The 25,631-nt window shown below is 45.5% G+C and overlaps 8 non-coding genes across 8 annotated transcripts; 4 read left to right on the plus strand and 4 right to left on the minus strand.

The window, feature by feature from the left end:
• The first annotated feature begins 5,371 nt into the window (after positions 1-5,371).
• Positions 5,372-5,445, plus strand: trnan-guu (transfer RNA asparagine (anticodon GUU)). The gene has a single exon. It is a non-coding gene; the product is annotated as a tRNA-Asn (tRNA).
• A 164-nt stretch (positions 5,446-5,609) lies between these two features.
• Positions 5,610-5,683, minus strand: trnat-ugu (transfer RNA threonine (anticodon UGU)). Its single transcript has one exon. It is a non-coding gene; the product is annotated as a tRNA-Thr (tRNA).
• A 589-nt stretch (positions 5,684-6,272) lies between these two features.
• Positions 6,273-6,346, plus strand: trnan-guu (transfer RNA asparagine (anticodon GUU)). Its single transcript has one exon. It is a non-coding gene; the product is annotated as a tRNA-Asn (tRNA).
• Positions 6,347-6,510: 164 nt separating this feature from the next.
• trnat-agu (transfer RNA threonine (anticodon AGU)) lies at positions 6,511-6,584 on the minus strand. Its single transcript has one exon. It is a non-coding gene; the product is annotated as a tRNA-Thr (tRNA).
• Positions 6,585-12,201: 5,617 nt separating this feature from the next.
• Positions 12,202-12,275, plus strand: trnan-guu (transfer RNA asparagine (anticodon GUU)). The gene has a single exon. It is a non-coding gene; the product is annotated as a tRNA-Asn (tRNA).
• A 164-nt stretch (positions 12,276-12,439) lies between these two features.
• Positions 12,440-12,513, minus strand: trnat-ugu (transfer RNA threonine (anticodon UGU)). Its single transcript has one exon. It is a non-coding gene; the product is annotated as a tRNA-Thr (tRNA).
• Positions 12,514-13,092: 579 nt separating this feature from the next.
• On the plus strand, positions 13,093-13,166 carry trnan-guu (transfer RNA asparagine (anticodon GUU)). The gene has a single exon. It is a non-coding gene; the product is annotated as a tRNA-Asn (tRNA).
• A 164-nt stretch (positions 13,167-13,330) lies between these two features.
• Positions 13,331-13,404, minus strand: trnat-agu (transfer RNA threonine (anticodon AGU)). The gene has a single exon. It is a non-coding gene; the product is annotated as a tRNA-Thr (tRNA).
• Between the last annotated feature and the right edge of the window lie 12,227 nt (positions 13,405-25,631).

The raw sequence follows: 25,631 nt of genomic DNA on the forward strand, positions 1-25,631 counted from the left end.
ATGACTCTCGATATCTAACTCTCTTGCTTTCTATCGCTCCCCCAATGGTCAGTAGCATAGTAGCATAACAGCAGATCACGGACCACTGTCAATCAGATGCTTGCCTTGCCGTCCATCCATCCATCTATCTATCTATGACTCTTGATATCTAACTCTCTTGCTTGCTATCGCTCCCCCAATGGTCAGTTGCATAGTAGCATAACAGCAGATCACGGACCACTGTCAATCAGATGCTTGCCTTGCCGTCCATCCATCCATCCATCTATCTATCTATCTATCAATGACTCTCGATATCTAACTCTCTTGCTTGCTATCGCTCCCCCAATGGTCAGTAGCATAGTAGCATAACAGCAGATCACGGACCACTGTCAATCAGATGCTTGCCTTGCCGTCCATCCATCCATCCATCTATCTATCTATGACTCTTGATATCTAACTCTCTTGCTTGCTATCACTCCCCCAATGGTCAGTAGCATAGTAGCATAACAGCAGATTACGGACCACTGTCAATCAGATGCTTGCCTTGCCGTCCATCCATCCATCTATCTATCTATCTATCTATGACTCTTGATATCTAACTCTCTTGCTTGCTATCGCTCCCCCAATGGTAAGTAGCATTGTAGCATAACAGCAGATCACGGACCACTGTCAATCAGATGCTTGCCTTGCCGTCCATCCATCCATCTATCTATCTATCTATCTATGACTCTTGATATCTAACTCTCTTGCTTGCTATCGCTCCCCCAATGGTCAGTAGCATAGTAGCATAACAGCAAATCACGGACCACTGTCAAGAGAGATGCTTGCCTTGCCGTTCATCCATCCATCTATCTATCTATCTATCTATGACTCTTGATATCTAACTCTCTTGCTTGCTATTGCTCCCCCAATGGTCATTAGCATTGTAGCATAACAGCAGATCACGGACCACTGTCAATCAGATGCTTGCCTTGCCGTCCATCCATCCATCTATCTATCTATCTATCTATGACTCTCGATATCTAACTCTCTTGCTTGCTATCGCTCCCCCAATGGTCAGTAGCATAGTAGCATAACAGCAGATCACGGACCACTGTCAATCAGATGCTTGCCTTGCCGTCCATCCATCTATCTATCTATCTATCTATGACTCTCGATATCTAACTCTCTTGCTTGCTATCGCTCCCCCAATGGTCAGTAGCATAGTAGCATAACAGCAGATCACGGACCACTGTCAATCAGATGCTTGCCTTGCCGTCCATCCATCCATCTATCTATCTATCTATGACTCTTGATATCTAACTCTCTTGCTTGCTATCGCTCCCCCAATGGTCAGTAGCATAGTAGCATAACAGCAGATCACGGACCACTGTCAATCAGATGCTTGCCTTGCCGTCCATCCATCCATCTATCTATCTATCTATCTATGACTCTCGATATCTAACTCTCTTGCTTGCTATCGCTCCCCCAATGGTCAGTAGCATAGTAGCATAACAGCAGATCACGGACCACTGTCAATCAGATGCTTGCCTTGCCGTCCATCCATCTATCTATCTATCTATCTATGACTCTCGATATCTAACTCTCTTGCTTTCTATCGCTCCCCCAATGGTCAGTAGCATAGTAGCATAACAGCAGATCACGGACCACTGTCAATCAGATGCTTGCCTTGCCGTCCATCCATCCATCTATCTATCTATGACTCTTGATATCTAACTCTCTTGCTTGCTATCGCTCCCCCAATGGTCAGTTGCATAGTAGCATAACAGCAGATCACGGACCACTGTCAATCAGATGCTTGCCTTGCCGTCCATCCATCCATCCATCTATCTATCTATCTATCAATGACTCTCGATATCTAACTCTCTTGCTTGCTATCGCTCCCCCAATGGTCAGTAGCATAGTAGCATAACAGCAGATCACGGACCACTGTCAATCAGATGCTTGCCTTGCCGTCCATCCATCCATCCATCTATCTATCTATGACTCTTGATATCTAACTCTCTTGCTTGCTATCGCTCCCCCAATGGTCAGTAGCATAGTAGCATAACAGCAGATCACGGACCACTGTCAATCAGATGCTTGCCTTGCCGTCCATCCATCCATGTATCTATCTATGACTCTTGATATCTAACTCTCTTGCTTGCTATCGCTCCCCCAATGGTCAGTTGCATAGTAGCATAACAGCAGATCACGGACCACTGTCAATCAGATGCTTGCCTTGCCGTCCATCCATCCATCCATCTATCTATCTATCTATCAATGACTCTCGATATCTAACTCTCTTGCTTGCTATCGCTCCCCCAATGGTCAGTAGCATAGTAGCATAACAGCAGATCACGGACCACTGTCAATCAGATGCTTGCCTTGCCGTCCATCCATCCATCCATCTATCTATCTATGACTCTTGATATCTAACTCTCTTGCTTGCTATCGCTCCCCCAATGGTCAGTAGCATAGTAGCATAACAGCAGATTACGGACCACTGTCAATCAGATGCTTGCCTTGCCGTCCATCCATCCATCTATCTATCTATCTATCTATGACTCTTGATATCTAACTCTCTTGCTTGCTATCGCTCCCCCAATGGTCAGTAGCATAGTAGCATAACAGCAGATCACGGACCACTGTCAAGAGAGATGCTTGCCTTGCCGTCCATCCATCCATCTATCTATCTATCTATCTATGACTCTTGATATCTAACTCTCTTGCTTGCTATCGCTCCCCCAATGGTCAGTAGCATTGTAGCATAACAGCAGATCACGGACCACTGTCAATCAGATGCTTGCCTTGCCGTCCATCCATCCATCTATCTATCTATCTATCTATGACTCTTGATATCTAACTCTCTTGTTTGCTATCGCTCCCCCAATGGTCAGTAGCATAGTAGCATAACAGCAGATCACGGACCACTGTCAATCAGATGCTTGCCTTGCCGTCCATCCATCCATCTATCTATCTATCTATCTATGACTCTTGATATCTAACTCTCTTGCTTGCTATCGCTCCCCCAATGGTCATTAGCATTGTAGCATAACAGCAGATCACGGACCACTGTCAATCAGATGCTTGCCTTGCCGTCCATCCATCCATCTATCTATCTATCTATCTATGACTCTCGATATCTAACTCTCTTGCTTGCTATCGCTCCCCCAATGGTCAGTAGCATAGTAGCATAACAGCAGATCACGGACCACTGTCAATCAGATGCTTGCCTTGCCGTCCATCCATCCATCTATCTATCTATCTATCTATGACTCTCGATATCTAACTCTCTTGCTTGCTATCGCTCCCCCAATGGTCAGTAGCATAGTAGCATAACAGCAGATCACGGACCACTGTCAATCAGATGCTTGCCTTGCCGTCCATCCATCTATCTATCTATCTATCTATGACTCTCGATATCTAACTCTCTTGCTTGCTATCGCTCCCCCAATGGTCAGTAGCATAGTAGCATAACAGCAGATCACGGACCACTGTCAATCAGATGCTTGCCTTGCCGTCCATCCATCCATCTATCTATCTATCTATCTATGACTCTCGATATCTAACTCTCTTGCTTGCTATCGCTCCCCCAATGGTCAGTAGCATAGTAGCATAACAGCAGATCACAGACCACTGTCAATCAGATGCTTGCCTTGCCGTCCATCCATCCATCTATCTATCTATCTATCTATGACTCTCGATATCTAACTCTCTTGCTTGCTATCGCTCCCCCAATGGTCAGTAGCATAGTAGCATAACAGCAGATCACGGACCACTGTCAATCAGATGCTTGCCTTGCCGTCCATCCATCTATCTATCTATCTATCTATGACTCTCGATATCTAACTCTCTTGCTTGCTATCGCTCCCCCAATGGTCAGTAGCATAGTAGCATAACAGCAGATCACGGACCACTGTCAATCAGATGCTTGCCTTGCCGTCCATCCATCCATCCATCCATCTATCTATCTATCTATCTGTCTATCTATGACTCTTGATATATAACTCTCTTGCTTGCTATCGCTCCCCCAATGGTCAGTAGCATAGTAGCAAATCAGCAGATCACGGACCACTGTCAATCAGATGCTTGCCTTGCCGTCCATCCATCCATCTATCTATCTATGACTCTTGATATCTAACTCTCTTGCTTGCTATCGCTCCCCCAATGGTCAGTTGCATAGTAGCATAACAGCAGATCACGGACCACTGTCAATCAGATTCTTGCCTTGCCGTCCATCCATCCATCCATCTATCTATCTATCTATCAATGACTCTCGATATCTAACTCTCTTGCTTGCTATCGCTCCCCCAATGGTCAGTAGCATAGTAGCATAACAGCAGATCACGGACCACTGTCAATCAGATGCTTGCCTTGCCGTCCATCCATCCATCCATCTATCTATCTATGACTCTTGATATCTAACTCTCTTGCTTGCTATCGCTCCCCCAATGGTCAGTAGCATAGTAGCATAACAGCAGATCACGGACCACTGTCAATCAGATGCTTGCCTTGCCGTCCATCCATCCATCTATCTATCTATCTATCTATGACTCTCGATATCTAACTCTCTTGCTTGCTATCGCTCCCCCAATGGTCAGTAGCATAGTAGCATAACAGCAGATCACGGACCACTGTCAATCAGATGCTTGCCTTGCCGTCCATCCATCCATCAATCTATCTATCTATCTATGACTCTTGATATCTAACTCTCTTGCTTGCTATCGCTCCCCCAATGGTCAGTAGCATTGTAGCATAACAGCAGATCACGGACCACTGTCAATCAGATGCTTGCCTTGCCGTCCATCCATCCATCTATCTATCTATCAATCTATGACTCTCGATATCTACCTCTCTTGCTTGCTATCGCTCCCCCAATGGTCAGTAGCATAGTAGCAAATCAGCAGATCACGGACCACTGTCAATCAGATGCTTGCCTTGCCGTCCATCCATCTATCTATCTATCTATCTATCTATGACTCTCGATATCTAACTCTCTTGCTTGCTATCGCTCCCCCAATGGTCAGTAGCATAGTAGCATAACAGCAGATCACGGACCACTGTCAATCAGATGCTTGCCTTGCCGTCCATCCATCCATCTATCTATCTATCTATCTATCAATGACTCTCGATATCTAACTCTCTTGCTTGCTATCGCTCCCCCAATGGTCAGTAGCATAGTAGCATAACAGCAGATCATGGACCACTGTCAATCAGATGCTTGCCTTGCCGTCCATCCATCTATCTATCTATCTATCTATGACTCTTGTTATCTAACTCTCTTGCTTGCTATCGCTCCCCCAATGGTCACGTATGTTGCATTCAACGACAAAGAAAATCGTGTGCTGGAAATGATTTTTGGCAACTGTGAAGGAACTGCACGACTGCAGCAAACACAACACCTCTGTCTGTCTCTGTGGCGCAATCGGTCAGCGCGTTTGGCTGTTAACCGAAAGGATGGTGGTTCGAATCCACCCAGGGACGGCCCACTTTTCCCCCCGCCCCTTGTTATTGTTTCTACTTCTGGCAGTCAGCTTGCCAGACTGCGGCTACAGTAACCTTAAGCTGCTTGCTGCGGACGGCCATCTTGCAAAAATGTATTGAGCGTTTAGAAACTTCCTTTCTATTGCCTAGGCCAACATAAACCAAGGCACTGCTGGGAGTCGAACCCAGGGTTTCCTGTTTACAAGACAGGCGCTTTGACCAAATAAGCCACGGTGCCAGGACTCTCCCATTCCCCAGTGCCTACACTCAGGTGTATGGCACAAAACAAAACAAAACAAAACAAAACAAAACAAAACAAAACAAAACAAAACAAAACAAAACAAAACAAAACAAAACAAAACAAAACAAAACAAAACAAAACAAAACTTAACAAAATCTGGATGCAGGCTGCAACAAAGGAAGCACACAGAGGTGAAAACGTAAGGTTGACGGGAGCAACAAGCTCCCTGTTGCGACTGTCCAGGGGCGGCAATGGGAATTGGATGTTGGCCGTAGCGCGTGTCCTTTGGGTTCTGGTTCATCTTTACAAACCGGCGTCTGTCCAGTTGGCTTTCCGGTTCATTACGTCCTCTGATGGCTTTACGATAAGCCTATCTTGCAATCAGATGCTTGCCTTGCCGTCCATCCATCCATCCATCTATCTATCTATCTATCTATGACTCTCGATATCTAACTCTCTTGCTTGCTATCGCTCCCCCAATGGTCACGTATGTTGCATTCAACGACAAAGAAAATCGTGTGCTGGAAATGATTTCTGGCAACTGTGAAGGAACTGCACGACTGCAGCAACCGCAACACCTCCGTCTGTCTCTGTGGCGCAATCGGTCAGCGCGTTCGGCTGTTAACCGAAAGGATGGTGGTTCGAACCCACCCAGGGACGGCCCACTTTTCCCCCCGCCCCTTGTTATTGTTTCTACTTCTGGCGGTCAGCTTGCCAGACTGTGGCTACAGTAACCTTATGCTGCTTGCTGCGGACGGCCATCTTGCAAAAATGTATCGAGCGTTTAGAAACTTCCTTTCCATTGCCTAGGCCAACATAAACCAAGGCACCGCTGGGATTTGAACCCAGGACCTCCTGTTTACTAGACAGGCGCTTTAACCAACTAAGCCTCGGCACCAAATCTGCCGCTGCTGCTGCTGATAGTAGCATAACAGCAGATCACGGACCGCTGTCAATCAGGTGCTTGCCTTGCCGTCCATCCATGCATCCATCCATCTATCTATCTATCTATCTATCTGTCTATCTATGACTCTTGATATATAACTCTCTTGCTTGCTATCGCTCCCCCAATGGTCAGTAGCATAGTAGCATAACAGCAGATCACGGACCACTGTCAATCAGATGCTTGCCTTGCCATCCATCCATCCATCCATCTATCTATCTATCTATCTATGACTCTCGATATCTAACTCTCTTGCTTGCTATCGCTCCCCCAATGGTCAGTAGCATAGTAGCATAACAGCAGTTCACGGACCACTGTCAATCAGATGCTTGCCTTGCCGTCCATCCATCCATCTATCTATCTATCTATCTATCTATGACTCTCGCTATCTAACTCTCTTGCTTGCTATCGCTCCCCCAATGGTCAGTAGCATAGTAGCATAACAGCAGATCACAGACCACTGTCAATCAGATGCTTGCCTTGCCGTCCATCCATCTATATATCTATCGATGACTCTCGATATCTAATTCTCTTGCTTGCTATCGCTCCCTCAATGGTCAGTAGCATAGTAGCATAACAGCAGATCACAGACCACTGTCAATCAGATGCTTGCCTTGCCGTCCATCCATCCATCTATCTATCTATCTAGCTATGACTCTCGATATCTAACTCTCTTGCATGCTATCGTTCCCCAATGGTCAGTTGCATAGTAGCATAACAGCAGATCACGGACCACTGTAAATCAGATGCTTGCCTTGCCGTCCATCCATCCATCCATCTATCTATGACTCTCGATATCTAACTCTCTTGCTTGGTATCGCTCCCCCAATGGTCAGTATCATTGTAGCATAACAGCAGAACATGGACCACTGTCAATCAGATGCTTGCCTTGCCGTCCATCCATCCATCTATCTATCTATCTATCTATCTATGACTCTCGATATCTAACTCTCTTGCTTGGTATCGCTCCCCCAATGGTCAGTAGCATTGTAGCATAACAGCAGATCACGGACCACTGTCAATCAGATGCTTGCCTTGCCGTCCATCCATCCATCCATCTATCTATCTATCTATCTATCTATGACTCTCGATATCTAACTCTCTTGCTTGCTATCGCTCCCCCAATGGTCAGTAGCATAGTAGCATAACAGCAGATCACGGACCACTGTCAATCAGATGCTTGCCTTGCCGTCCATCCATCTATATATCTATCTATGACTCTCGATATCTAATTCTCTTGCTTGCTATCGCTCACTCAATGGTCAGTAGCATAGTAGCATAACAGCAGATCACGGACCACTGTCAATCAGATGCTTGCCTTGCCGTCCATCCATCTATCTATCTATCTATCTATGACTCTCGATATCTAACTCTCTTGCTTGCTATCGCTCCCCCAATGGTCAGTAGCATAGTAGCATAACAGCAGATCACGGACCACTGTCAATCAGATGCTTGCCTTGCCGTCCATCCATCCATCTATCTATCTATCTATGACTCTTGATATCTAACTCTCTTGCTTGCTATCGCTCCCCCAATGGTCAGTAGCATAGTAGCATAACAGCAGATCACGGACCACTGTCAATCAGATGCTTGCCTTGCCGTCCATCCATCCATCTATCTATCTATCTATCTATGACTCTCGATATCTAACTCTCTTGCTTGCTATCGCTCCCCCAATGGTCAGTAGCATAGTAGCATAACAGCAGATCACGGACCACTGTCAATCAGATGCTTGCCTTGCCGTCCATCCATCTATCTATCTATCTATCTATGACTCTCGATATCTAACTCTCTTGCTTTCTATCGCTCCCCCAATGGTCAGTAGCATAGTAGCATAACAGCAGATCACGGACCACTGTCAATCAGATGCTTGCCTTGCCGTCCATCCATCCATCTATCTATCTATGACTCTAGATATCTAACTCTCTTGCTTGCTTTCGCTCCCCCAATGGTCAGTTGCATAGTAGCATAACAGCAGATCACGGACCACTGTCAATCAGATGCTTGCCTTGCCGTCCATCCATCCATCCATCTATCTATCTATCTATCAATGACTCTCGATATCTAACTCTCTTGCTTGCTATCGCTCCCCCAATGGTCAGTAGCATAGTAGCATAACAGCAGATCACGGACCACTGTCAATCAGATGCTTGCCTTGCCGTCCATCCATCCATCCATCTATCTATCTATGACTCTTGATATCTAACTCTCTTGCTTGCTATCGCTCCCCCAATGGTCAGTAGCATAGTAGCATAACAGCAGATCACGGACCACTGTCAATCAGATGCTTGCCTTGCCGTCCATCCATCCATCTATCTATCTATGACTCTTGATATCTAACTCTCTTGCTTGCTATCGCTCCCCCAATGGTCAGTTGCATAGTAGCATAACAGCAGATCACGGACCACTGTCAATCAGATGCTTGCCTTGCCGTCCATCCATCCATCCATCTATCTATCTATCTATCAATGACTCTCGATATCTAACTCTCTTGCTTGCTATCGCTCCCCCAATGGTCAGTAGCATAGTAGCATAACAGCAGATCACGGACCACTGTCAATCAGATGCTTGCCTTGCCGTCCATCCATCCATCCATCTATCTATCTATGACTCTTGATATCTAACTCTCTTGCTTGCTATCGCTCCCCCAATGGTCAGTAGCATAGTAGCATAACAGCAGATTACGGACCACTGTCAATCAGATGCTTGCCTTGCCGTCCATCCATCCATCTATCTATCTATCTATCTATGACTCTTGATATCTAACTCTCTTGCTTGCTATCGCTCCCCCAATGGTCAGTAGCATAGTAGCATAACAGCAGATCACGGACCACTGTCAAGAGAGATGCTTGCCTTGCCGTCCATCCATCCATCTATCTATCTATCTATCTATGACTCTTGATATCTAACTCTCTTGCTTGCTATCGCTCCCCCAATGGTCAGTAGCATTGTAGCATAACAGCAGATCACGGACCACTGTCAATCAGATGCTTGCCTTGCCGTCCATCCATCCATCTATCTATCTATCTATCTATGACTCTTGATATCTAACTCTCTTGTTTGCTATCGCTCCCCCAATGGTCAGTAGCATAGTAGCATAACAGCAGATCACGGACCACTGTCAATCAGATGCTTGCCTTGCCGTCCATCCATCCATCTATCTATCTATCTATCTATGACTCTTGATATCTAACTCTCTTGCTTGCTATCACTCCCCCAATGGTCATTAGCATTGTAGCATAACAGCAGATCACGGACCACTGTCAATCAGATGCTTGCCTTGCCGTCCATCCATCCATCTATCTATCTATCTATCTATGACTCTCGATATCTAACTCTCTTGCTTGCTATCGCTCCCCCAATGGTCAGTAGCATAGTAGCATAACAGCAGATCACGGACCACTGTCAATCAGATGCTTGCCTTGCCGTCCATCCATCTATCTATCTATCTATCTATGACTCTCGATATCTAACTCTCTTGCTTGCTATCGCTCCCCCAATGGTCAGTAGCATAGTAGCATAACAGCAGATCACGGACCACTGTCAATCAGATGCTTGCCTTGCCGTCCATCCATCCATCTATCTATCTATCTATGACTCTTGATATCTAACTCTCTTGCTTGCTATCGCTCCCCCAATGGTCAGTAGCATAGTAGCATAACAGCAGATCACGGACCACTGTCAATCAGATGCTTGCCTTGCCGTCCATCCATCCATCTATCTATCTATCTATCTATGACTCTTGATATCTAACTCTCTTGCTTGCTATCGCTCCCCCAATGGTCATTAGCATTGTAGCATAACAGCAGATCACGGACCACTGTCAATCAGATGCTTGCCTTGCCGTCCATCCATCCATCTATCTATCTATCTATCTATGACTCTCGATATCTAACTCTCTTGCTTGCTATCGCTCCCCCAATGGTCAGTAGCATAGTAGCATAACAGCAGATCACGGACCACTGTCAATCAGATGCTTGCCTTGCCGTCCATCCATCTATCTATCTATCTATCTATGACTCTCGATATCTAACTCTCTTGCTTGCTATCGCTCCCCCAATGGTCAGTAGCATAGTAGCATAACAGCAGATCACGGACCACTGTCAATCAGATGCTTGCCTTGCCGTCCATCCATCTATCTATCTATCTATCTATGACTCTTGATATCTAACTCTCTTGCTTGCTATCGCTCCCCCAATGGTCAGTAGCATAGTAGCATAACAGCAGATCACGGACCACTGTCAATCAGATGCTTGCCTTGCCGTCCATCCATCCATCTATCTATCTATCTATCTATGACTCTCGATATCTAACTCTCTTGCTTGCTATCGCTCCCCCAATGGTCAGTAGCATAGTAGCATAACAGCAGATCACGGACCACTGTCAATCAGATGCTTGCCTTGCCGTCCATCCATCCATCTATCTATCTATGACTCTTGATATCTAACTCTCTTGCTTGCTATCTCTCCCCCAATGGTCAGTTGCATAGTAGCATAACAGCAGATCACGGACCACTGTCAATCAGATGCTTGCCTTGCCGTCCATCCATCCATCCATCTATCTATCTATCTATCAATGACTCTCGATATCTAACTCTCTTGCTTGCTATCGCTCCCCCAATGGTCAGTAGCATAGTAGCATAACAGCAGATCACGGACCACAGTCAATCAGATGCTTGCCTTGCCGTCCATCCATCTATCTATCTATCTATCTATGACTCTCGATATCTAACTCTCTTGCTTGCTATCGCTCCCCCAATGGTCAGTAGCATAGTAGCATAACAGCAGATCACGGACCACTGTCAATCAGATGCTTGCCTTGCCGTCCATCCATCCATCAATCTATCTATCTATCTATGACTCTTGATATCTAACTCTCTTGCTTGCTATCGCTCCCCCAATGGTCAGTAGCATTGTAGCATAACAGCAGATCACGGACCACTGTCAATCAGATGCTTGCCTTGCTGTCCATCCATCCATCTATCTATCTATCAATTAATGACTCGATATCTAACTCTCTTGCTTGCTATCGCTCCCCCAATGGTCAGTAGCATAGTAGCAAATCAGCAGATCACGGACCACTGTCAATCAGATGCTTGCCTTGCCGTCCATCCATCTATCTATCTATCTATCTATCTATGACTCTCGATATCTAACTCTCTTGCTTGCTATCGCTCCCCCAATGGTCAGTAGCATAGTAGCATAACAGCAGATCACGGACCACTGTCAATCAGATGCTTGCCTTGCCGTCCATCCATCCATCTATCTATCTATCTATCTATCAATGACTCTCGATATCTAACTCTCTTGCTTGCTATCGCTCCCCCAATGGTCAGTAGCATAGTAGCATAACAGCAGATCATGGACCACTGTCAATCAGATGCTTGCCTTGCCGTCCATCCATCTATCTATCTATCTATCTATGACTCTTGTTATCTAACTCTCTTGCTTGCTATCGCTCCCCCAATGGTCACGTATGTTGCATTCAACGACAAAGAAAATCGTGTGCTGGAAATGATTTTTGGCAACTGTGAAGGAACTGCACGACTGCAGCAAACACAACACCTCTGTCTGTCTCTGTGGCGCAATCGGTCAGCGCGTTTGGCTGTTAACCGAAAGGATGGTGGTTCGAATCCACCCAGGGACGGCCCACTTTTCCCCCCGCCCCTTGTTATTGTTTCTACTTCTGGCAGTCAGCTTGCCAGACTGCGGCTACAGTAACCTTAAGCTGCTTGCTGCGGACGGCCATCTTGCAAAAATGTATTGAGCGTTTAGAAACTTCCTTTCTATTGCCTAGGCCAACATAAACCAAGGCACTGCTGGGAGTCGAACCCAGGGTTTCCTGTTTACAAGACAGGCGCTTTGACCAACTAAGCCACGGTGCCAGGACTCTCCCATTCCCCAGTGCCTACACTCAGGTGTATGGCACAAAACAAAACAAAACAAAACAAAACAAAACAAAACAAAACAAAACAAAACAAAACAAAACAAAACAAAACAAAACAAAACAAAACAAAACAAAACAAAACAAAATCTGGATGCAGGCTGCAACAAAGGAAGCACACAGAGGTGAAAACGTAAGGTTGACGGGAGCAACAAGCTCCCTGTTGCGACTGTCCAGGGGCGGCAATGGGAATTGGATGTTGGCCGTAGCGCGTGTCCTTTGGGTTCTGGTTCATCTTTACAAACCGGCGTCTGTCCAGTTGGCTTTCCGGTTCATTACGTCCTCTGATGGCTTTACGATAAGCCTATCTTGCAATCAGATGCTTGCCTTGCCGTCCATCCATCCATCCATCTATCTATCTATCTATCTATGACTCTCGATATCTAACTCTCTTGCTTGCTATCGCTCCCCCAATGGTCACGTATGTTGCATTCAACGACAAAGAAAATCGTGTGCTGGAAATGATTTCTGGCAACTGTGAAGGAACTGCACGACTGCAGCAACCGCAACACCTCCGTCTGTCTCTGTGGCGCAATCGGTCAGCGCGTTTGGCTGTTAACCGAAAGGATGGTGGTTCGAACCCACCCAGGGACGGCCCACTTTTCCCCCCGCCCCTTGTTATTGTTTCTACTTCTGGCGGTCAGCTTGCCAGACTGCGGCTACAGTAACCTTAAGCTGCTTGCTGCGGACGTCCATCTTGCAAAAATGTATCGAGCGTTTAGAAACTTCCTTTCCATTGCCTAGGCCAACATAAACCAAGGCACCGCTGGGATTTGAACCCAGGACCTCCTGTTTACTAGACAGGCGCTTTAACCAACTAAGCCTCGGCGCCAAATCTGCCGCTGCTGCTGCTGATAGTAGCATAACAGCAGATCACGGACCGCTGTCAATCAGGTGCTTGCCTTGCCGTCCATCCATCCATCCATCCATCTATCTATCTATCTATCTGTCTATCTATGACTCTTGATATATAACTCTCTTGCTTGCTATCGCTCCCCCAATGGTCAGTAGCATAGTAGCATAACAGCAGATCACGGACCACTGTCAATCAGATGCTTGCCTTGCCATCCATCCATCCATCCATCTATCTATCTATCTATCTATCTATGACTCTCGATATCTAACTCTCTTGCTTGCTATCGCTCCCCCAATGGTCAGTAGCATAGTAGCATAACAGCAGTTCACGGACCACTGTCAATCAGATGCTTGCCTTGCCGTCCATCCATCCATCTATCTATCTATCTATCTATCTATGACTCTCGCTATCTAACTCTCTTGCTTGCTATCGCTCCCCCAATGGTCAGTAGCATAGTAGCATAACAGCAGATCACGGACCACTGTCAATCAGATGCTTGCCTTGCCGTCCATCCATCTATATATCTATCGATGACTCTCGATATCTAATTCTCTTGCTTGCTATCGCTCCCTCAATGGTCAGTAGCATAGTAGCATAACAGCAGATCACAGACCACTGTCAATCAGATGCTTGCCTTGCCGTCCATCCATCCATCTATCTATCTATCTAGCTATGACTCTCGATATCTAACTCTCTTGCATGCTATCGTTCCCCAATGTTTAGTAGCATAGTAGCATAACAGCAGATCACGGACCACTGTAAATCAGATGCTTGCCTTGCCGTCCATCCATCCATCCATCTATCTATGACTCTCGATATCTAACTCTCTTGCTTGGTATCGCTCCCCCAATGGTCAGTATCATTGTAGCATAACAGCAGAACATGGACCACTGTCAATCAGATGCTTGCCTTGCCGTCCATCCATCCATCCATCTATCTATGTATCTATCTATGACTCTCGATATCTAACTCTCTTGCTTGCTATCGCTCCCCCAATGGTCAGTAGCATAGTAGCATAACAGCAGATCACGGACCACTGTCAATCAGATGCTTGCCTTGCCGTCCATCCATCTATATATCTATCTATGACTCTCGATATCTAATTCTCTTGCTTGCTATCGCTCCCTCAATGGTCAGTAGCATAGTAGCATAACAGCAGATCACGGACCACTGTCAATCAGATGCTTGCCTTGCCGTCCATCCATCCATCTATCTATCTATCTGTCTATGACTCTCGATATCTATCTCTCCTGCTTGCTATCGCTCCCCCAATGGTCAGTAGCATAGTAGCATAACATCAGATCACGGACCACTGTCAATCAGATGCTTGCCTTGCCGTCCATCCATCTATCCATCTATCTATCTATCTATGACTCTTGATATCTAACTCTCTTGCTTGCTATCGCTACCCCAATGGTCAGTAGAATAGTAGCATATCAGCAGATCATGGACCACAGTCAATCAGATGCTTGCCTTGCCGTCCATCCATCCATCTATCTATCTATCTATCTATGACTCTCGATATCTAACTCTCTTGCTTGCTATCGCTCCCCCAATGGTCAGTAGCATAGTAGCATAACATCAGATCACGGACCACTGTCAATCAGATGCTTGCCTTGCCGTCCATCCATCCATCTATCTATCTATCTATCTATGACTCTCGATATCTAACTCTCTTGCTTGCTATCGCTTCCCCAATGGTCAGTAGCATAGTAGCATAACATCAAATCACGGACCACTGTCAATCAGATGCTTGCCTTGCCGTCCATCCATCCATCTATCTATCTATCTATCTATGACTCTCGATATCTAACTCTCTTGCTTGCTATCGCTCCCCCAATGGTCAGTAGCATAGTAGCATAACAGCAGATCACGGACCACTGTCAATCAGATGCTTGCCTTGCCGTCCATCCATCCATCCATCAATCTATCTATCTATGACTCTTGATATCTAACTCTCTTGCTTATTATTGCTCCCCCAATGGTCAGTAGCATAGTAGCATAACAGCAAATCACGGACCACTGTCAATCAGATGCTTGCCTTGCCGTCCATCCATCCATCCATCTATCTATCTATCTATCTATGACTCTCGATATCTAACTCTCTTGCTTGCTATCGCTCCCCCAATGGTCAGTAGCATAGTAGCATAACTGCAGATCACGGACCACTGTCAATCAGATGCTTGCCTTGCCGTCCATCCATCCATCCATCTATCTATCTATCTATCTATGACTCTCGATATCTAACTCTCTTGCTTGCTATCGCTCCCCCAATGGTCAGTAGCATAGTAGCATAACTGCAGATCACGGACCACTGTCAATCAGATGCTTGCCTTGCCGTCCATCCATCCATCTATCTATCTATCTATCTATGACTCTTGATATCTAACTCTCTTGCTTGCTATCGCTCCCCCAATGGTCAGTAGCATTGTAGCATAACAGCAGATCACGGACCACTGTCAATCAGATGCTTGCCTTGCCGTCCATCCATCCATCCATCTATCTATGACTCTCGATATCTAACTCTCTTGCTTGGTATCGCTCCCCCAATGGTCAGTATCATTGTAGCATAACAGCAGAACATGGACCACTGTCAATCAGATGCTTGCCTTGCCGTCCATCCATCCATCTATCTATCTATCTATCTATCTATGACTCTCGATATCTAACTCTCTTGCTTGGTATCGCTCCCCCAATGGTCAGTAGCATTGTAACATAACAGCAGATCACGGACCACTGTCAATCAGATGCTTGCCTTGCCGTCCATCCATCCATCCATCTATCTATCTATCTATCTATGACTCTCGATATCTAACTCTCTTGCTTGCTATCGCTCCCCCAATGGTCAGTAGCATAGTAGCATAACAGCAGATCACGGACCACTGTCAATCAGATGCTTGCCTTGCCGTCCATCCATCTATATATCTATCTATGACTCTCGATATCTAATTCTCTTGCTTGCTATCGCTCCCTCAATGGTCAGTAGCATAGTAGCATAACAGCAGATCACGGACCACTGTCAATCAGATGCTTGCCTTGCCGTCCATCCATCCATCTATCTATCTATCTGTCTATGACTCTCGATATCTAACTCTCCTGCTTGCTATCGCTCCCCCAATGGTCAGTAGCATAGTAGCATAACATCAGATCACGGACCACTGTCAATCAGATGCTTGCCTTGCCGTCCATCCATCCATCCATCTATCTATCTATCTATGACTCTTGATATCTAACTCTCTTGCTTGCTATCGCTACCCCAATGGTCAGTAGAATAGTAGCATATCAGCAGATCATGGACCACTGTCAATCAGATGCTTGCCTTGCCGTCCATCCATCCATCTATCTATCTATCTATCTATGACTCTCGATATCTAACTCTCTTGCTTGCTATCGCTCCCCCAATGGTCAGTAGCATAGAAGCATAACATCAGATCACGGACCACTGTCAATCAGATGCTTGCCTTGCCGTCCATCCATCCATCTATCTATCTATCTATCTATGACTCTCGATATCTAACTCTCTTGCTTGCTATCGCTTCCCCAATGGTCAGTAGCATAGTAGCATAACAGCAAATCACGAACCACTGTCAATCAGATGCTTGCCTTGCCGTCCATCCATCCATCCATCTATCTATCTATCTATGACTCTCGATATCTAACTCTCTTGCTTGCTATCGCTCCCCCAATGGTCAGTAGCATAGTAGCATAACAGCAGATCACGGACCACTGTCAATCAGATGCTTGCCTTGCCGTCCATCCATCCATCCATCAATCTATCTATCTATGACTCTTGATATCTAACTCTCTTGCTTGCTATCGCTACCCCAATGGTCAGTAGAATAGTAGCATATCAGCAGATCATGGACCACAGTCAATCAGATGCTTGCCTTGCCGTCCATCCATCCATCTATCTATCTATCTATGTATGACTCTCGATATCTAACTCTCTTGCTTGCTATCGCTCCCCCAATGGTCAGTAGCATAGTAGCATAACATCAGATCACGGACCACTGTCAATCAGATGCTTGCCTTGCCGTCCATCCATCCATCTATCTATCTATCTATCTATCTATCTATCTATCTATCTATCTATCTATGACTCTCGATATCTAACTCTCTTGCTTGCTATCGCTCCCCCAATGGTCAGTAGCATAGTAGCATAACATCAGATCACGGACCACTGTCAATCAGATGCTTGCCTTGCCGTCCATCCATCTATCTATCTATCTATCTATCTATCTATCTATCCATCTATCTATCCATCTATCTATGACTCTCGATATCTAACTCTCTTGCTTGCTATCGCTCCCCCAATGGTCAGTAGCATAGTAGCATAACAGCAGATCACGGACCACTGTCAATCAGATGCTTGCCTTGCCGTCCATCCATCCATCTATCTATCTATCTATTTATGACTCTCGATATCTAACTCTCTTGCTTGCTATCGCTCCCCCAATGGTCAGTAGCATAGTAGCATAACAGCAGATCACGGACCACTGTCAATCAGATGCTTGCCTTGCCGTCCATCCATCCATCCATCTATCTATCTATCTATCAATGACTCTCGATATCTAACTCTCTTGCTTGCTATCGCTCCCCCAATGGTCAGTAGCATAGTAGCATAACAGCAGATCACGGACCACTGTCAATCAGATGCTTGCCTTGCCATCCATCCATCTATCTATCTATCTATCTATGACTCTTGATATCTAACTCTCTTGCTTATTATTGCTCCCCCAATGGTCAGTAGCATAGTAGCATAACAGCAGATCACGGACCACTGTCAATCAGATGCTTGCCTTGCCGTCCATCCATCCATCCATCTATCTATCTATCTATCTATGACTCTCGATATCTAACTCTCTTGCTTGCTATCGCTCCCCCAATGGTCAGTAGCATAGTAGCATAACTGCAGATCACGGACCACTGTCAATCAGATGCTTGCCTTGCCGTCCATCCATCCATCTATCTATCTATCTATCTATGACTCTTGATATCTAACTCTCTTGCTTGCTATCGCTCCCCCAATGGTCAGTAGCATTGTAGCATAACAGCAGATCACGGACCACTGTCAATCAGATGCTTGCCTTGCCGTCCATCCATCCATCCATCTATCTATCTATCAATGACTCTCGATATCTAACTCTCTTGCTTGCTATCGCTCCCCCAATGGTCAGTAGCATAGTAGCATAACAACAGATCACGGACCACTGTCAATCAGATGCTTGCCTTACCGTCCATCCATCCATCCATCAATCTAACTATCTATCTATGACTCTCGATATCTAACTCTCTTGCTTGCTATCGCTCCCCCAATGGTCAGTAGCATAGTAGCATAACAGCAGATCACGGACCACTGTCAATCAGATGCTTGCCTTGCCGTCCATCCATCCATCTATCTATCTATCTATCTATGACTCTCGATATCCTCTCTTGCTTGCTATCGCTCCCCCAATGGTCAGTAGCATAGTAGCATAACAGCAGATCACGGACCACTGTCAATCAGATGCTTGCCTTGCCGTCCATCCATCTATCTATCTATCTATCTATCTATGACTCTCGATATCTAACTCTCTTGCTTGCTATCGCTCCCCCAATGGTCAGTAACATAGTAGCATAACAGCAGATCACGGACCACTGTCAATCAGATGCTTGCCTTGCCGTCCATCCATCTATCTATCTATCTATCTATGACTCTCGATATCTAACTCTCTTGCTTGCTATCGCTCCCCCAATGGTCAGTAGCATAGTAGCATAACAGCAGATCACGGACCACTGTCAATCAGATGCTTGCCTTGCCGTCCATCCATCCATCCATCTATCTATCTATCTATCAATGACTCTCGATATCTAACTCTCTTGCTTGCTATCGCTCCCCCAATGGTCAGTAGCATAGTAGCATAACAGCAGATCACGGACCACTGTCAATCAGATGCTTGCCTTGCCATCCATCCATCTATCTATCTATCTATCTATGACTCTTGATATCTAACTCTCTTGCTTATTATTGCTCCCCCAATGGTCAGTAGCATAGTAGCATAACAGCAGATCACGGACCACTGTCAATCAGATGCTTGCCTTGCCGTCCATCCATCCATCCATCTATCTATCTATCTATCTATGACTCTCGATATCTAACTCTCTTGCTTGCTATCGCTCCCCCAATGGTCAGTAGCATAGTAGCATAACTGCAGATCACGGACCACTGTCAATCAGATGCTTGCCTTGCCGTCCATCCATCCATCCATCTATCTATCTATCTATCTATGACTCTCGATATCTAACTCTCTTGCTTGCTATCGCTCCCCCAATGGTCAGTAGCATAGTAGCATAACTGCAGATCACGGACCACTGTCAATCAGATGCTTGCCTTGCCGTCCATCCATCCATCTATCTATCTATCTATCTATGACTCTTGATATCTAACTCTCTTGCTTGCTATCGCTCCCCCAATGGTCAGTAGCATTGTAGCATAACAGCAGATCACGGACCACTGTCAATCAGATGCTTGCCTTGCCGTCCATCCATCCATCTATCTATCTATCTATCTATGACTCTCGATATCTAACTCTCTTGCTTGCTATCGCTCCCCCAATGGTCAGTAGCATAGTAGCATAACAGCAGATCACGGACCACTGTCAATCAGATGCTTGCCTTGCCGTCCATCCATCCATCTATCTATCTATCTATCTATGACTCTCGATATCCTCTCTTGCTTGCTATCGCTCCCCCAATGGTCAGTAGCATAGTAGCATAACAGCAGATCACGGACCACTGTCAATCAGATGCTTGCCTTGCCGTCCATCCATCTATCTATCTATCTATCTATCTATGACTCTCGATATCTAACTCTCTTGCTTGCTATCGCTCCCCCAATGGTCAGTAACATAGTAGCATAACAGCAGATCACGGACCACTGTCAATCAGATGCTTGCCTTGCCGTCCATCCATCTATCTATCTATCTATCTATGACTCTTGATATCTAACTCTCTTGCTTGCTATCGCTCCCCCAATGGTCAGTAGCATAGTAGCATAACAGCAGATCACGGACCACTGTCAATCAGATGCTTGCCTTGCCGTCCATCCATCCATCCATCTATCTATCTATCTATCAATGACTCTCGATATCTAACTCTCTTGCTTGCTATCGCTCCCCCAATGGTCAGTAGCATAGTAGCATAACAGCAGATCACGGACCACTGTCAATCAGATGCTTGCCTTGCCATCCATCCATCTATCTATCTATCTATCTATCTATGACTCTTGATATCTAACTCTCTTGCTTATTATTGCTCCCCCAATGGTCAGTAGCATAGTAGCATAACAGCAGATCACGGACCACTGTCAATCAGATGCTTGCCTTGCCGTCCATCCATCCATCCATCTATCTATCTATCTATCTATGACTCTCGATATCTAACTCTCTTGCTTGCTATCGCTCCCCCAATGGTCAGTAGCATAGTAGCATAACTGCAGATCACGGACCACTGTCAATCAGATGCTTGCCTTGCCGTCCATCCATCCATCCATCTATCTATCTATCTATCTATGACTCTCGATATCTAACTCTCTTGCTTGCTATCGCTCCCCCAATGGTCAGTAGCATAGTAGCATAACTGCAGATCACGGACCACTGTCAATCAGATGCTTGCCTTGCCGTCCATCCATCCATCTATCTATCTATCTATCTATGACTCTTGATATCTAACTCTCTTGCTTGCTATCGCTCCCCCAATGGTCAGTAGCATTGTAGCATAACAGCAGATCACGGACCACTGTCAATCAGATGCTTGCCTTGCCGTCCATCCATCCATCTATCTATCTATCTATCTATGACTCTCGATATCTAACTCTCTTGCTTGCTATCGCTCCCCCAATGGTCAGTAGCATAGTAGCATAACAGCAGATCACGGACCACTGTCAATCAGATGCTTGCCTTGCCGTCCATCCATCCATCCATCTATCTATCTATCAATGACTCTCGATATCTAACTCTCTTGCTTGCTATCGCTCCCCCAATGGTCAGTAGCATAGTAGCATAACAGCAGATCACGGACCACTGTCAATCAGATGCTTGCCTTACCGTCCATTCATCCATCCATCTATCTATCTATCTATCTATGACTCTCGATATCTAACTCTCTTGCTTGCTATCGCTCCCCCAATGGTCAGTAGCATAGTAGCATAACAGCAGATCACGGACCACTGTCAATCAGATGCTTGCCTTGCCGTCCATCCATCTATCTATCTATCTATCTATGACTCTTGATATCTAACTCTCTTGCTTGCTATCGCTCCCCCATTGGTCAGTAGCATAGTAGCATAACAGCAGATCACGGACCACTGTCAATCAGATGCTTGCCTTGCCGTCCATCCATCCATCTATCTATCTATCTATCTATCTATGACTCTTGATATCTAACTCTCTTGCTTGCTATCGCTCCCCCAATGGTCAGTAGCATAGTAGCATAACAGCAGATCACGGACCACTGTCAATCAGATGCTTGCCTTGCCGTCCATCCATCCATCCATCTATCTATCTATCTATCAATGACTCTCGATATCTAACTCTCTTGCTTGCTATCGCTCCCCCAATGGTCAGTAGCATAGTAGCATAACAGCAGATCACGGACCACTGTCAATCAGATGCTTGCCTTGCCGTCCATCCATCTATCTATCTATCTATCTATGACTCTTGATATCTAACTCTCTTGCTTGCTATCGCTCCCCCAATGGTCAGTAGCATAGTAGCATAACAGCAGATCACGGAACACTGTCAATCAGATGCTTGCCTTGCCGTCCATCCATCCATCTATCTATCTATCTATTTATGACTCTCGATATCTAACTCTCTTGCTTGCTATCGCTCCCCCAATGGTCAGTAGCATAGTAGCATAACAGCAGATCACGGACCACTGTCAATCAGATGCTTGCCTTGCCGTCCATCCATCCATCCATCTATCTATCTATCTATCAATGACTCTCGATATCTAACTCTCTTGCTTGCTATCGCTCCCCCAATGGTCAGTAGCATAGTAGCATAACAGCAGATCACGGACCACTGTCAATCAGATGCTTGCCTTGCCATCCATCCATCTATCTATCTATCTATCTATGACTCTTGATATCTAACTCTCTTGCTTATTATTGCTCCCCCAATGGTCAGTAGCATAGTAGCATAACAGCAGATCACGGATGACTGTCAATCAGATGCTTGCCTTGCCGTCCATCCATCCATCCATCTATCTATCTATCTATCTATGACTCTCGATATCTAACTCTCTTGCTTGCTATCGCTCCCCCAATGGTCAGTAGCATAGTAGCATAACTGCAGATCACGGACCACTGTCAATCAGATGCTTGCCTTGCCGTCCATCCATCCATCTATCTATCTATCTATCTATGACTCTTGATATCTAACTCTCTTGCTTGCTATTGCTCCCCCAATGGTCAGTAGCATTGTAGCATAACAGCAGATCACGGACCACTGTCAATCAGATGCTTGCCTTGCCGTCCATCCATCCATCTATCTATCTATCTATCTATGACTCTCGATATCTAACTCTCTTGCTTGCTATCGCTCCCCCAATGGTCAGTAGCATAGTAGCATAACAGCAGATCACGGACCACTGTCAATCAGATGCTTGCCTTGCCGTCCATCCATCCATCCATCTATCTATCTATCAATGACTCTCGATATCTAACTCTCTTGCTTGCTATCGCTCCCCCAATGGTCAGTAGCATAGTAGCATAACAGCAGATCACGGACCACTGTCAATCAGATGCTTGCCTTACCGTCCATCCATCCATCCATCTATCTATCTATCTATCAATGACTCTCGATATCTAACTCTCTTGCTTGCTATCGCTCCCCCAATGGTCAGTAGCATAGTAGCATAACAGCAGATCACGGACCACTGTCAATCAGATGCTTGCCTTGCCGTCCATCCATCCATCTATCTATCTATCTATCTATCTATGACTCTCGATATCCTCTCTTGCTTGCTATCGCTCCCCCAATGGTCAGTAGCATAGTAGCATAACAGCAGATCACGGACCACTGTCAATCAGATGCTTGCCTTGCCGTCCATCCATCCATCTATCTATCTATCTATCTATGACTCTCGATATCTAACTCTCTTGCTTGCTATCGCTCCCCCAATGGTCAGTAGCATAGTAGCATAACAGCAGATCACGGACCACTGTCAATCAGATGCTTGCCTTGCCGTCCATCCATCTATCTATCTATCTATCTATGACTCTTGATATCTAACTCTCTTGCTTGCTATCGCTCCCCCATTGGTCAGTAGCATAGTAGCATAACAGCAGATCACGGACCACTGTCAATCAGATGCTTGCCTTGCCGTCCATCCATCCATCTATCTATCTATCTATCTATCTATCTATGACTCTTGATATCTAACTCTCTTGCTTGCTATCGCTCCCTCAATGGTCAGTAGCATAGTAGCATAACAGCAGATCACGGACCACTGTCAATCAGATGCTTGCCTTGCCGTCCATCCATCCATCCATCTATCTATCTATCTATCAATGACTCTCGATATCTAACTCTCTTGCTTGCTATCGCTCCCCCAATGGTCAGTAGCATAGTAGCATAACAGCAGATCACGGACCACTGTCAATCAGATGCTAGCCTTGCCGTCCATCCATCTATCTATCTATCTATCTATCTATCTATCTATCTATAACTCTTGATATCTAACTCTCTTGCTTGCTATCGCTCCCCCAATGGTCAGTAGCATAGTAGCATAACAGCAGATCACGGACCACTGTCAATCAGATGCTTGCCTTGCCGTCCATCCATCCATCCATCTATCTATCTATCTATCAATGACTCTCGATATCTAACTCTCTTGCTTGCTATCGCTCCCCCAATGGTCAGTAGCATAGTAGCATAACAGCAGATCACGGACCACTGTCAATCAGATGCTTGCCTTGCCGTCCATCCATCTATCTATCTATCTATCTATGACTCTTGATATCTAACTCTCTTGCTTGCTATCGCTCCCCCAATGGTCAGTAGCATAGTAGCATAACAGCAGATCACGGAACACTGTCAATCAGATGCTTGCCTTGCCGTCCATCCATCCATCTATCTATCTATCTATTTATGACTCTCGATATCTAACTCTCTTGCTTGCTATCGCTCCCCCAATGGTCAGTAGCATAGTAGCATAACAGCAGATCACGGACCACTGTCAATCAGATGCTTGCCTTGCCGTCCATCCATCCATCCATCTATCTATCTATCTATCAATGACTCTCGATATCTAACTCTCTTGCTTGCTATCGCTCCCCCAATGGTCAGTAGCATAGTAGCATAACAGCAGATCACGGACCACTGTCAATCAGATGCTTGCCTTGCCATCCATCCATCTATCTATCTATCTATCTATGACTCTTGATATCTAACTCTCTTGCTTATTATTGCTCCCCCAATGGTCAGTAGCATAGTAGCATAACAGCAGATCACGGACCACTGTCAATCAGATGCTTGCCTTGCCGTCCATCCATCCATCCATCTATCTATCTATCTATCTATGACTCTCGATATCAAACTCTCTTGCTTGCTATCGCTCCCCCAATGGTCAGTAGCATAGTAGCATAACTGCAGATCACGGACCACTGTCAATCAGATGCTTGCCTTGCCGTCCATCCATCCATCTATCTATCTATCTATCTATGACTCTTGATATCTAACTCTCTTGCTTGCTATCGCTCCCCCAATGGTCAGTAGCATAGTAGCATAACAGCAGATCACGGACCACTGTCAATCAGATGCTTGCCTTGCCGTCCATCCATCCATCCATCTATCTATCTATCAATGACTCTCGATATCTAACTCTCTTGCTTGCTATCGCTCCCCCAATGGTCAGTAGCATAGTAGCATAACAGCAGATCACGGACCACTGTCAATCAGATGCTTGCCTTACCGTCCATCCATCCATCCATCTATCTATCTATCTATCAATGACTCTCGATATCTAACTCTCTTGCTTGCTATCGCTCCCCCAATGGTCAGTAGCATAGTAGCATAACAGCAGATCACGGACCACTGTGAATCAGATGCTTGCCTTGCCGTCCATCCGTCCATCTATCTATCTATCTATCTATCTATGACTCTCGATATCCTCTCTTGCTTGCTATCGCTCCCCCAATGGTCAGTAGCATAGTAGCATAA

This window comes from Amia ocellicauda, chromosome 2, assembly GCF_036373705.1.
Source record: "Amia ocellicauda isolate fAmiCal2 chromosome 2, fAmiCal2.hap1, whole genome shotgun sequence".
In the NCBI taxonomy this organism is placed as follows: domain Eukaryota; kingdom Metazoa; phylum Chordata; class Actinopteri; order Amiiformes; family Amiidae; genus Amia; species Amia ocellicauda.